At 45.1% G+C, this 14445-nt stretch overlaps 1 protein-coding gene across 12 annotated transcripts in view; it reads left to right on the top strand.

The window, feature by feature from the left end:
- MEF2C (myocyte enhancer factor 2C) overlaps positions 1–14445 on the top strand; it is a 375780-nt gene that overhangs the window by 47089 nt on the left and 314246 nt on the right. For all 12 annotated transcript variants that reach the window (XM_040341964.1, XM_040341978.1, XM_040342013.1 and 9 more), the window contains exon 2: positions 13643–13726. The gene's annotated coding sequence lies outside the window, so the exon portion shown is untranslated. The remainder of the gene's footprint in view (positions 1–13642; positions 13727–14445) is intronic.

Below are 14445 nucleotides of genomic sequence, written 5' to 3'. Positions count from 1 at the left end.
GTTGTGGAGGAAGGTCATATAAGCCTGCGTAGAAGTCATGGAAAATTGAAGCTATTTTCTCAGAGGAGTGTTCCAGGGTGCCTGAGCTATTTCGAATTGAGTAGATTTGGTTTGCTAAAGTAGCATCTCTAAGGGCCCTAGCGAGTTGTTTCCCTCCTTTGTCACCTTTTTCATAAAATATATTCCTTTTGAAAAATAGGGATTTTTGAGTTTGGAAGTTCAATAGTTGTGTGAGGGATTTTCTATGTCTGGTCAGGTCAGCCATTACCCCTTCCGAGAGTGATTTCTTGTGTAGCGCCTCGAGTGTGGCAATGGTATTTGAGAGTCGAGTGATCTCCTCTGCTCTCTCCCTTTTCCGTCTCGCACCCCATTTGATTAACTCTCCTCTTACAACACTTTTGTGAGCCTCCCAGTTATTAAGCGGGTTGGTGTCAGAGTCCTTATTTAGTCTGAAGTATGTTTGAATGGATTCTCGGATGCTGTCATGGACAGTTGGGTCAGTCAACAAGGATGCATTGAGTCTCCAGTTGAACGGAGATTTCTGTTTGGATCCTAGGGACAATGTCACAGCTACTGGGGCATGGTCTGAGAGTGCAATGATGCCTATATCCGCCTTTGACAATGCAGTTAGATTTCTTTGGGAGATAAAGATCAGGTCTAACCTGGAATATTTCTTGTGGGGAGGGGAGAAAAAGGAAAAATCCTTGTCTGTGGGGTGTAAGAGTCTCCAGGTGTCTACTAGTTTAAGTGATTGTAGTAGAGTCTTAATCCTCTTCAGTGACCTATACGAAACATGGGAGTGACCATTGGAGGTATCATGCGAGGGGGAAAGGGGGATGTTGAAATCCCCACCTAGGATGATACAGCCTTCTGCAAACCACTTCAACTCTGATATAATTTTGGTACAGAATGTGATGTGGGCAGAGTTTGGGAAGTACACGTTTGCTAACGTGACCGGGGTCCCTGCCCATGAGCCTTTGAGGAAAATATAGCGGCCGTCTGGGTCGGCTAGTTGCCCGGTTAGCTCAAAAGGGGCATGTTTGCTCAGAAGGATAGAAACTCCTTTGGTTTTTGCTAGGGGGTTTGTTGCGTGGTATGCTTTAGTGAAGAAATTGTCAGTGAGTTTAGGGGTGTTTGGTCCTTTGAAATGTGTTTCCTGTAGGAAGGTTACCAAGGGGTTCACCTTTTTAAGTTCTCGTAGGAGCTTTGTTCGTTTCTCAGGGACGTTGAGGCCGTTGATATTGTGTGAAATCACCGTTGGCGATCTGCCTAATTGAGAGTATGACATATTGGGGCAAGGAGGTATAAACGTTGTAGTTAGTTAGCAGCAGGGGAGACCAAAAAGGGAGTTGGGGGGATGGATGGGGGGGAATGGAGAGGGAGTGGGGAGGGAGGGTGGGAAGGGGGTGGGGACTGTGGTAGGTAGAGGTGGAGGAGAATGAGAGAGGGGGAGTACGTGTAGGGCGAGACTGTACTCTGGATGTCGCTTATAGAAGCGCAGAGATAACAGGTGTTGCAAAGTGAACACCTCTGGTGTCTCTAGGGGGGGAAAGTGGGAGGTGTCAAGGTGGATGTGTGTAGGTCAATATAGACTACTATTACGTGTAGCAAGGAACCTTAGGTTCCAGGGAGAATTTTTGAAGGTTGAAATTAAAGCACACATGAGTTACAACCCAGAATGATTATGTGAGTTAAAACGTCTGTAAATAACATTAGAAACTAAAACTTAAGTAACATTTCCCCACGAGTCGCCAAATGGGAAATTGCCTTATGTCTGCTGCTGGGAAAGAGGAGCAACTAAAGACAGGGATAAAATCACTACCCCTGGGTCTCTATTCCCAGTAAACCATGTATTAAATAGTCCCGTCCGTTCCCCCGGAGGGCAGTCAGTGATAGACCTATAGAATCCATACATCTATCTATTATGAGGATTGCCAGGGTGGTCCCATTACTCTGACTGATCAAACAAAACATCCCCCAATTAAGCGTGGACCCTTCAAATCTAGGATGGGACACTAGTGGTTCTGTCGGATACGGAGTTGACACAGCTGACTAGCTCCGGACCATAGTCTAGACTCCTACCTAGACAGACCATAACCTGTACAGTGCAGGGACCGTACTCTAAAAAAAAAAAAACCTAATAGTTCAGGTGTGGGTTAGATGTGTCCCGGGTACTATACCAGACATTGTTTATCAGGGGTCCATCATCGTTGACTTTAGAAGATCATGTTCTGTCAGAAGAGGTTGATGACATCCTGAAGTGACATGGTTCCGCAGGTAGAGGGTCTGTTAAAGGGCGATAACTCAGGACAAAAAAGAAAAAAAAAGATACAGGCTGAGCTAAGTAAGTAATAGTAAGACAGGAACTATTCTGTACAGTGATCACTTTTCTGTTCCATAGGGGTACATAAGGGTACATATAATTCTTAACTTAGGGGTTATAGGGTGAAACTGACACCCCTTTAGGCAGCCATTAACCTGAGAAGAAGGATCGTTCCAAAAGTTTAGCTTGGTCAGTTCTATGTTGTCCTGTGCCTTGCCGCGCGTGTCGATCAGGATCTATCAAAAATTAACTGAAAATTCTGCATATATATATACATCTCATGCGGTGAAATGAGTTCCAGTTACATCCGTAAGGCAGAGGTTATAAAGCATCTGGAGTGAGATACTTAAAACGGGAGCTGGGCTAGGCAAACTGGCATACAGATGACTTTCAGGTTGTATGTAAGACTAAGGTAGAGGCTGTCATGCAAACTATGTGTTATCAGCAGGCCACTACCCTCAGGTAGGGGGAGACAGGACAATCTTCTGAGGACAACATGGGGTCCTAAGGTTTCAGTTGTAAGCGTAGAGCAGGTTTTAGAAAAAATTAAATAGAAATAAAACACAAAGGCAGATCCGTGTAACTAAAATGGGCGACATCGTGGGGGAAGCAGGAGAAAGAAAGAGTCAAATCGTGATCTAGATGTTGTCTGACCTTCTATCACATCTTGGGACTCTTAGCAGCCGGGGAGTTGTATTCATTCCAGCCTGCGTTCCTTCTGGAGGCTCCCTGTCTGTAGGGAGATTTAGCAGGGGAAGGTCCCTGTTTAGGTGGATGGTTATTGATTTCTGGCGGTAAACGGAAATCCATGTACCAATCAGGCAAGTCAACCGGGGCGATTTGCAGGCCTTCACAGAATTTTAGGAGTTCATCCGGTGTTCTAAGCATGTGTTGCCTGCCATTGAACGTGGTTTGCAGCGCAAATGGGAATTTCCAGCGGTATGTGATTCCCTTCCCCCTTAGAACATCTAGTAGCGGGCGTAGGGCTCTTCTATTCTTTAGTGTTATAGGGGATAGGTCCTGGAAAAGTTGGATCGGGGCCTCATTAAAAGCGATCTGATCGTTCTGCCGCGCCTTCTGTAATATATCCTCCTTTAGGGTGTAGTTTGGGAGGCAGCAGATAATGTCCCTCGGGGGGTTATCATCAGGGGCTTTGGGCTTAAGGGCTCTGTGAGCCCTGTCGAATTCAATGGGCGAGGCTTCAGGCCTATCCATGAGGTTGTTGAAAATGGAGGTGAGGGTGGGTTTAATCTGATCAGGGGTGATGGATTCGGGGACCCCTCTCACCCTAATATTGTTTCTTCTTCCCCTATTGTCCAAATCCTCTAATTGTCTGTTCATATTTATGAGGTGAGATGAGTGGGTCGTTGCTATGTCGTCTAGCCTGATCAGGGCCCTGTCTCTCCTTTTGCCTGCCCTATCGTGTACCGCCATTTGCTCCGAGAGCCTCATTAGTTCTGACTTGATGTCTGTGATGGCTAGTGCAAAGGAGTTCTTTATGTCGGCTGCGATGTCAGTCATGATAGCGTAGTTCAGCGGGTGGTCGCTGGGTATATTACCTCTTGATGAGGATTCAGAGGCTGGGAGCGATAGTTCGTCGTCCTCCCTGTCGTCTCCACGTTCTGGGCTCCGGGTCGGCGCCATCTTGGGACTCTTGCCAGCACCACTGTAGCTGAATCTCACCAAGTTAGCTGACGATAGCTTGCTTTTTGGGGTGCCCGTCGATCGCAGTGATCGGTTGTGGTGTCCCTTCCTTATCGGTGTGGGCATTTTTCAGCGGAAAAGCGGGTTGTAACTGTGCTTTATCTCCCTGGATGTCGGAGCTCTCCTACTCTGCGGCCATCCACTCTGCGCGCCAAGCCACGCCCCCCCATCCCTATTCTCATACAATAATGTAATTGGTGATTGTACAGTTAAAAGGTGGAAATATTTCTTTCTGAAGGCCGCAAGATTAGCATGAAGCTATGACTGAGCAAAATTTGTATTTAGTGATATCAGGGTGGCCTTGTCATTGATTCAACTTCCACCAAGGACACTTTTTGTATGGAATTTGATTTTTTTTGGTATCCACTCAGATTGTCCTTGTATCTAACAGGTGGGTTAAATTAATAGCTGCATTAAATGTCATTATTTAATATATTCCTCAAGTGAATAGTTCAATTTACTTTGTATTGCAATACAGAAAATGTTGGCGCTTTATAAATGAAAAAATATGTTAACTTGAATCTCTAAAATTTGATATAAGTTTTAATATGTCAAAATAATTTTAAAAGTAGGTTTTAAGATATTTTATATGTGTAGCCAGGTTCTGTCTAACTTTACTTGTGTCACCGTGGGCCATTCTGTAACAGCAGCTGCAGTGAGCCTGTTTCCCTCTAGTGCTCAGCCTGGACACTGTGTCATCATATCCTGAATGCATAGCAAGCAGAGACCACAGCTGAGAGCAAGGGATCATGGGATATATGGTCCAAGGAGCCAGGATTTGCATTGCAGCCAGACTGCTGCAGACTACATGTTCCAGCCTGCTGGAAGAGAGAGAACAATGCTGGTGAGGACATAAATAGCTTGGTCCGGGGAGGAGTCTTTCTCTCTGGACCACAGCCTTCAGCTGAAAGCAGGGACCCAGCTGCTCCTGGGGTTTCCAGCAGGTGCCGCGGCCTAGACAGTGTGGAGAGTCTCTAGCGAGTGAGCAAGCAGATCCATCATTGCCGGCTCCCTGTCAGCTGAATGACTGATGGGGCTCACACTCATCGTTACTGGTACAGATACAGAAAAATTCCAGCATTGCTAAGTGCATGGCCAGGGACCCTTCACTGGCTGCAGATTCGTCAAGAGCCTGTTTCTGAACTTCCTATAGTTTCCTGCTTTGAGCAGTGGTTTTGCACAGAGCAGCCCAGATCCTCCTCTTCTCAGGTCCCCTGCCAGTGTTCCTAGCTCCTCCCTCCTGCTGGGTGCCCCCAGAGCAAGCAGGCATGCTCCTGAGCTGCGACTCTGTGTGTCCATTTACACATGGGGTTCGGCCCTGTCCCTTCCATCACCTGCTTGGCTCACTGCCTGTGATCAGGGCCGCCATCAGAAATTATGGGGACCCTTACACAGCTTCAGGCATGGGGGCCCTTTACAAAAAAAAAAATAAGAGATAAAGGGGGGTAGCCATCCGGGGCCCTGGGCCCTTTAATACAAATAAAAAAAAGAAACCTCTGGGCCCTTTAATAAAGAAAAATATATAAAAAATAAAATAAACATTTATAAAAAAAAAAGAGGGCGTTGCCATCCAGGGCCCTGGGGACCTCTGGGCCCTTTAATAAAAAAAATAATAAAAAAAAATACATAAATAAAAAAAATAAACATTTATAAAAAATAAAAAAGGGATTTGCCACATGGTTTGCGCAAAATTTATAGCGTTTACAAAATAGGGGATAGTTTTATTGCATTTTTATTAATTATTTTTTTTTTACTACTAATGGCGGCGATCAGCGATTTTTTTCGTGACTGCGACATTATGGCGGACACTTCGGACAATTTTGACACATTTTTGGGACCATTGTCATTTTCACAGCAAAAAATGCATTTAAATTGCATTGTTTATTGTGAAAATGACAGTTGCAGTTTGGGAGTTAACCACAGGGGGCGCTGTAGAATTTAGTGTTCACCTAGTGTGTGTTTACAACTGTAGGGGGGTGTGGCTGTAGGACTGACATCATCGATCGAGTCTCCCCTATAAAAGGGATCACTCGATCGATGCAGCGCCATAGTGAAGCACGGGGAAGCCGCGTTTACATACGGCTCTCCCCGTTCTTCAGCTCCGGGAGCGATCGCGACGGAGGGGCTATAAACGAATAGCCGCGCCGTCGTCCCGGATTGCTCCCCGAGGGAATCCGACCGCCGCATGTAGCGGGGGGGGGTCCCGATCGGACCCTTGACCCGCGGAAAGGCAGGGACGTACAGGTACGCCAATGTGCCTGTACGTGCCATTCTGCCGACGTATATCTACATGCGGCGGTCGGGAAGCGGTTAAAGGGGGTTGCCACCCGGGCCCCTGGGGACCTCCGGGCCCCTTACAGGTGTACTGCCTGTACCCCCCTGATGGCGGCCCTGCCTGTGATTGACAGCAGCGGGAGCCAATGGCTCCCTCTGCTACCAAAAGCCAATCAGGAGTGTGATTCCCCAGAGAGGCAAGGCTCTCGTGGACATCGCTGGATCAAGAGGGGGCTCAGGTAAGTATTATGGGGGGCTGTGGAGGCTGCAGCACACAAAAGGGTTTTTTACCTTCATGCATAGAACATAAAAAACCTTGTGTCTTTACTTCCACTTTAGGTAAAATACTTGTTTACTTTGCTACAGAATGCCACGGGCAGGCAAATGGGCGTACCTGTACGTCCCTTTAAATTTGCCACCTAGCGCGCACCTCGGTAGTGTGCCCGCGGGTCACGCGAACTAGATGTTCGCCGGCGTGCCCACGATTGCGGTGAGGAGAGGCAGAACGGGGAGATGCCTAAGTAAACAAGGCATTTCACTGTTCTGCCTAGTGACATGACAAGGATCTACTGCTCCCTGTCATCTGGAGCAGTGATCGCTGTCATGTCAGTGGTAGTCCACACTTAACCCCTTGATCGTCCAATAGTGTTTAACCCCTTCCCTGTCAGTGTCATTTATATAGTAATTAGTGGCTATTTATAGCACTGATAACTGTATAAAGGACAATGGTCCCAAAATAGTTTCAAAAGTGTCCAATGTGTCCGCCATAATGTTGCAGTCCCGATAAAAATCGCTGATCGCCGCCATTACTAGTAAAAAAAAAAATTTATTAATATTAATAAAAATGCCATCAATCTATCCCTTATTTTGTAGAGGCTATAACTTTTGCGCAAACCAATCAATATACACTTATTTTTTTACCAAAAATATGTAGAAGAACGCATATCAGCCTAAACTGAAGAAAAAAATTCATTTTTTGTATATATATATATTTTTGGGGGATATTTATTATAGCAAAAAAGTAAAAAATATAGCTTTTTTTCAAAATCGTTGCTCATTTTTTGTTTATAGAGCAAAAAATTAAAAACCCCAGAGGTGATCAAATACCACCAAAAGAAAGCTCTATTTGTGGGGAAAAAAGGACGTCAATTTTGTTTGGGTACAATGATGCACGATGTCAGCTAAATCGGCGCAGTGCCGAATCGCAGAAAAATGCTCTGGTCAGGAAGGGGATAAATTCTTCCGGGGCTGAAGTGGTTAAGCACTTTCTATTGTAGAGTTACAACACTCTTCAAATTGTGCTCCGCAGATGTCACCATGTTACACAGAATTAGATTGGAGACTACACGTGGCCGTTCCAACATACATTATATTAGGCATGGTCTTCTCCATCCTCATCACCATCAGGAAACTTGCACTGAGAAATGTCATGGAGCACACATAGACATTAAGTGGCTGTAAACAGGTTACAGGAAATCAGCAGTACCGAAATGCCAATAGAATGTAAAAAAGGGAAAATATCTTAGAAAAAAAAACACAGTTGCTTGTTGTGTTACATTGTACTTTAGAAAACAAAATATCATTTGGATGGAACACACATAGATCTACTACTGTTAAAGCGGATCTCCCACGCAAAAACATTTTTTTTTTTTTAGGGCTAGTTAACTAGTTAATAGCACTGCTTATATAAACTCACGTTTTTTGTGTCCTACGTCCGCTCCTCTGTCATTCTGCCTGCAATTTAGACTTATATTCTGCTGTTCGTGCCATTGCCATTTTAACTGTGGGCATTAGAAACCCGCAAGCAGGCACTTCCTTGTTGCGGTGATGCTGATGTCCCAGCATCCACCGCTCGATCTCGTGCATGCGCACTCGCAACGGGAAGCCGTGGCGTCAGCTTCTGTGTTGCCATCACAACGGCAGGCGTCGCAATTTAAAGATACAGCCTCATCTAACAAGACAAGTCATATTGATAGATGTCACGCGTCACTTCCTGGTTCAGAAATCGCGCGATATTTGCTATCACAGCTCCGCACTGAAAACTGGGAGCTATGAGAGAAGATCCCAGAGCACACTGCGTGGTACGGGAAGTGACCTCATGCCCGAAGAATACCCGCAGTTGTGCAGACCGGAAGGCTCATGAATGTAAAGGTACTGTACACATAAATAAATAAAAACATCCGTTTTAAGCATTTTTAATACCGGCAGTACTATTAAGGTAATGTTGCAATTAGGGTGGAGCTCCACTTTAAATAAGTAAACCAATAACCTTGGACTATGACCAGCTGAGCGAATCCAGATTAGTATAGATTGGCCTTCTCTCTTGCAGCAGTTAAAAAAAAAAAAGTGGGATAAATGCGGGATTAGCGAGCATCAGAGAAGCAGCATGTTGACTAAGTGCAGAATAGATTGAATAATGTATTGTGCAAACTATTTGTGTTGCTGTCCCCCTGCCCAGTGGTAATCGGCTAATAACTCTCAGCATGCAGCTCTTCACTGTGGATCCATGTTGTACAGCCTGTGCCAAGGTGCCCTCTTTTATTTTTAAATCAATATACAGAACACTTCTGTCTGACTTTTCTGTTCTGCATTTAAACCAAGTGTTCATAACCAGTGATTTGTCAGTTAGTCTATTTAGACAAATGAAAACACTATAGTATAAATTAGATTTTGGCAGAAAAAAAACGTCCTTTGCATCAACAGAACCATATGTGCAAAATCATGATTGACAACTGGGCAACTTTCCATTGCCCCTGCGATGCCACACACTGGCATGAATGATATTGCAGCACTCTGTGTCTTGATAGCTTAGATTCCAAACCACCTGACAGCTTTCTGCTGGTTGTGGGGCCGGGTCATGCAGGGACAATCTACAAAGCAGCTGCATAGGCTTTTTGACAGTCAACATGACTTTGGAGCGGCACTTTTCAGCACTGCATCTCAAATACTGCAAAAATCTAGCAGAAAATTAACAACTACAGATGACATGAAAATCTGCTTCCTGTTTTTACAGGATTCTGGCTATTTCAGTATTTTGTGTGTATGTTTTATGTTGGCGAATGTGTACAGAGACTGTTACATTGATCCTGTCCCATGCAAGACATATATACAAAATAGTATAAAAGACTGAGACACTGAGAAATCATTTTAGGTCCATATGTTAACACACGTTTTTTAAGAACTGTGGTATGCTGCATTAAGGCAGTCAATACATTTTTTGACTATCTCACTATCATCCCTATGTATGGCTGAAGTGCTCTACATGCAGCACTAAAACACTTGCATTTTTGCTTTATTTTGTTTTTTGTTTTTTACTGGTATGATTATACATATGAAGGAAAGTGTGGCAAAATTGCACACCTTATATTGTATTGTAAACACTGAACTCCAGGAACAGTAGAAACCTCCCCTTGCAGTGGGGCTGAGCCTGCACTATAATGGCTCGTACACACGATCGGAATTTCCGATGGAAAAAGTCAGACGGAATTCTTTCATCGGATATTCCGACCGTGTGTGTGCCCCATCTGACTTTTTTCCATCAGAGTTTAGAAAGGGAACATGTTCTATTTTTTTCCGATGGAAAAAAAATCCTATTGGAAATTCCGATCGTCTGTGTGGAACTCCGACAGAGAAAAAAACATGCATGCTCAGAATCAAGACAACGCATGCTCGGAAGCATTGAACTTCATTTTTCACGGCTTGTCGCAGTGTTGTACGTCACCGCTGGGGATAAGCCGAACACCCCCCCGTTCGGTTCGCACCAGAACCCCGTTAAAGTCTATGGGACTCGAACGTTTGAAATCTAAAGTGCTAATTTTAAAGGCTAATATGCAAGTTATTGTCCTAAAAAGTGTTTGGGGACCTGGGTCCTGCCCCAGGGGACATGCATCAATGCAAAAAAAAAGTTTTAAAAACTGCCATTTCTTCGGGAGCAGTGATTTTAATAATGCTTAAAGTGAAACAATAAAAGTGAAATATTCCTTTAAATTTCGTATCTGGGGGGGGGGGTTTGTATAGTATGCCTGTGAAGTAGCGCATGTTTCCCGTGCTTAGAACTGTCCCTGCATAAAGTGTCATTTCTGAAAGAAAACATTTTTTTTAAATCACTCGCGGCTATAATAAATTGTCGGCTCCCAGGCAATTCAGAGAAAATTCATTTATTAAAAAAAAGCGTGGGGGTCCCCCCAAATTTAATTACCAGGCCCTTCAGGTCTGGTATGCATATTAAGGGGAACCCTGCATCAAATTTTAAAAAAAATGATGTGGGGTTCCCCCCCCCCCCCCAAATATCCATTCCAGACCCTTCAGGTCTGGTGTGGATTTTAAGGGGAACTCCACCCCAAATAAAAAAAAATGGCGTGGAGTTTCCCCCAAAAATCCACACCAGACCCCTTATCCGAGCATGCAACCTGGCAGGTCGCAGGAAAAGAGAGGGGGACAAGTGAGCGCCCCCCCTCCTGAACCATACCAGGCCACATGCCCTCAACATTGGGAGGATGCTTTGGGGGTCTGTGACCCCTCAAAGCACCATGTCCCCATGTTGATGGGGACAAGGGCCTCATCCCCACAACCCTTGGCCAGTGGTTGTGGGGGTCTGCGGGCAGGGGCTTATCGGAATCTGGAAGACACCTTTAACAAAGGGGACCCCCAGATCCCGTCCCCCCCATATGAATTGGTAATGGGGTACATTGTACCTCTGCCATTTCACTAAGAAAGTGTAAAGAATTGTAAAAAAAAACACACACACTGTGCAGAAAGTCCTTTATTAAAAAAAAAATAATAATACAGCGGTTGTCTCCAACGCTGTCAGTATCCTGCAACGGGTGATCTCTCCGCCGGGGTCCAGCGATGAGAAGATCTCCTCTTCATCCAGATAATAAGAGCTGTCACTGGCTGAAGCCGCATCATTCGCCTGGCTATCTCCAGTGGAGACAGGCGATGGGTGGGCTGGATGGACATCTCATCGCTGGATCCCGGACCTGGATGAAGAGGAGATCTTCTCATCGCTGGACCCCAGTGGAGAGGAGATCACCCTTCGCTGGATACTGACAGCGTTGGAGTGGAGACCGAGAGTGGATTACCACCGCTGAAATATTTTTTTTTAATAAAGGACTTTCACAAAGGTGCCTGTGTGTTTTTTTACAATTTGTTACACTTTCTTTGTGAAATAGTAGGGGTACAATGTACCCCATTACCAATTCACATAGGGGGGGCCGGGATCTGGGGGTCCCCTTTGTTAAAGGGGTCTTCCATATTCCGATAAGCCCCCCGCTTGCAGACCCCCACAACCACCGGGCAAGGGTTGTGGGGATGAGGCCCTTGTCCCCATCAACATGGGGACATGGTGCTTTGAGGGGTCACAGACCCCCAAAGCTTCCTCCAAATGTTGAGTGCATGTGGTCTGGTATAGTTCAGGAGGGGGGGCACTCTATCGTCTTTTCCTGCGGCCTGCCAGGTTGCGTGCTCGGATAAGGGGTCTGGTGTGGATTTTTGGGAGAAACTCCACGCCATTTTTTTTTATTTGGGGTGGAGTTCCCCTTAAAATCCACACCAGACCTGAAAGGTCTGGAATGGATATTTGGGGGGAACCCCACGTCATTTTTTTAAAAAATTTGGGGCAGGGTTTCCCTTAATATCCATACCAGACCTAAAGGGCCTGGTAATTGAATTTGGGGGGACCCCCACGCTTTTTTTTTTTTATGAATGACTTTTCTCTGAATTGCCGGGAGCCGACAATTCATTACAGCTGCGAGTGATTTTAAATGACTTTCTTTCCTTCAGAAATTACACTTTGTGCAGGGACAGTTCTAAGCGCGGGAAACAAACACTTTTTAAGACAATAACTTGCATATTAGCCTTTAAAATTAACAATTTAGATTTCTCCCATAGACTTTTACAGGGTGTTCCGCGGCTTTTCAAATTTCCCGCGAACACCCCAAATTGTTCGCTGTTCGCCGAACAGGTGAACAGGAAATGTTCGAGTCGAACATGAGTTCGACTCAAACTCTAAGCTCATCCCCACTCACCATGTTTTGGACGGTAGAAATTTGTTGTGACAGTGTGTATGCAAGATAGCTTAAACAGAATTCCGTCGGAAAAATACGTCTGAGTTTATCCCGATGAAAATTCCGATTGTGTGTATGGAACATAAGAGTTTGTTGCTTGATTATGCCTAGGGGGACCAGGTACAGATGTTTTATGAATCGGATCATCCATACTGCTTGACCGGACCTTGCAGCCTCTTTTCCCCTGCACTCCAGTGGTCTAGAGGAGTGGTCTCCAAACTGCGCCCGGGGGACAGACGCAGCCCTTTGCTTAACTTTATCCTGCCTTTGGGGCACCATTCCTCCCACTGGTATAAGACACTATTCTGCTGTAGGACCCCCTAGCTGTGTTGCCAGAGTGCTAGAGTTTTTGTGTTAATGTAGGTACATTTTCAGGCTTGGCTGGATGACACATCAGCTGGATTTTTTGAGTCAGTGACTCAAGCAGGCTGTATGACTTATCTGCAAATTCTCTGGTGACTCCCCCTGCTGTCTGGAAACTTGGAGAAGATTTCAGAAGCAGATGGCTTCAAATACTCAGGGTCAGCCCAGCTGGGGCAGTGTGGAGTTAGGTTGGAAGATGGAGTTTTAGGCTGTCGGCCTTTGAGAGTAGCTCCCCAGTCTGGGGTGGGGGAAAAGAACTTAGGCCTGGGCTCGGGTGCAAAAGGGACCCCTTATAATGACACACAGAGAGATTCTGTGGCATGGGAGCAAGTAGAGGACAGCAGGAGAACACTGCTGGGCAAATCTCCAGGGAGGAAGACAGCCACATGTGCTGGCAAGTGATACAGTAAGAGGACTGAGAGGCATGCCTGAAGGGACTGGGTGCAAGCAGTCTGGGGAATTTTTTTTTTTAAAACGTGGCTGGAGTTAGGCTTGAAAAAGTATAATAACAACAAAACCTGGGGAATGCCCAGGGAAAAACCAAGCCTACTTACCGACCAGCTCGCAGAACAACCAATTAACCTGTCTAACAGTATACGTTAAAAACAGGGGTTTTGTCCGCACGCATTTGCAAACGCATGCGTGAGCCACAGAGCCGCGCCAAGGCACCCTGTAATCTGTGGTCCTAACACTAAACAATGAGTGTCCCCACAATGGAGGCACATGCATTCTAATGGATAGATAGGGGCAGGTGGACTGAAGGGGAGCCACCCCTCCTTAAAAAGTATAATTGTACATACTTGTACACTTGAAAAAGTATAATTGTACATTTGCACTTTTTTTCTTTGTAGGCTAAGCCAAACTAATTATGAATCATGTGTCATTCTCAAATTGTAAATATATATCTTTAAAGGTGCCGAATTAAAGAAACTGTGAAGAAACTTCAATGCAAATGACAAGCTGTAAACTCTTGAATTTGGAAACTGAGGTGTGAACGGTATGTGAGATTTTTTATTCTTTATCTTATATATATATATTTTTTCCGTGTTCTAAGATGTCAATAGATTTATCTACACGTTATCAGTTAATACTCAACCTATGGGTTATGACCTAATATGGGGTGCTATAAACGATTTTCAAGGTCTCCGAGCAGACATATGACGCATATGTGACCCATTTACAGAAATGTAGTGCGGCTACTTTATAAGTATGCTGCCATTGTTGACTAACTGACAATGGAAAAACAGTTTTCATAAAAAAACAGGGTAGTCCATATTTGCCACAGTCTTTTCTAGTCCCCTGGACACTGCACCCCTGCACCCCCCCCAGAACATGGCCCACACATATCATGCCCTCCCTTTATGAAGTCCAGCCTGAATCATGCCCACTTTCTGGGTGGTCCTGCAAAGATCATGCTTACTTTCTGAGTGGTCCCACCCATTATTATGCAGGGGCCATCCCTCATAGCTGTAATGCCCTTTTTTGGATTACTGCACATGATCAATATTTCAGACAAGGGTTGTTTACAAAGTGTTGAAACAGGGCCACACACTGTTAAAGTTCACCCTAGTAAGAAACAAAGACTGGTTTCAGCTCAATCTCCTCCCATAAGACACACCCCACTGATGCGTTTCACCCAGATAGGGCTTGATTGTAGAGGACCAGCTCCTGGCAGCAATAGTGAACTATGAGTCCAGTGGCATTAGAGTGGTGCTA

Source organism: Rana temporaria, chromosome 1, assembly GCF_905171775.1.
Source record: "Rana temporaria chromosome 1, aRanTem1.1, whole genome shotgun sequence".
Taxonomy (NCBI): domain Eukaryota; kingdom Metazoa; phylum Chordata; class Amphibia; order Anura; family Ranidae; genus Rana; species Rana temporaria.
Note: the sequence above shows the minus strand (reverse complement) of the source record. Positions and strands in the feature narration are given on the sequence as shown.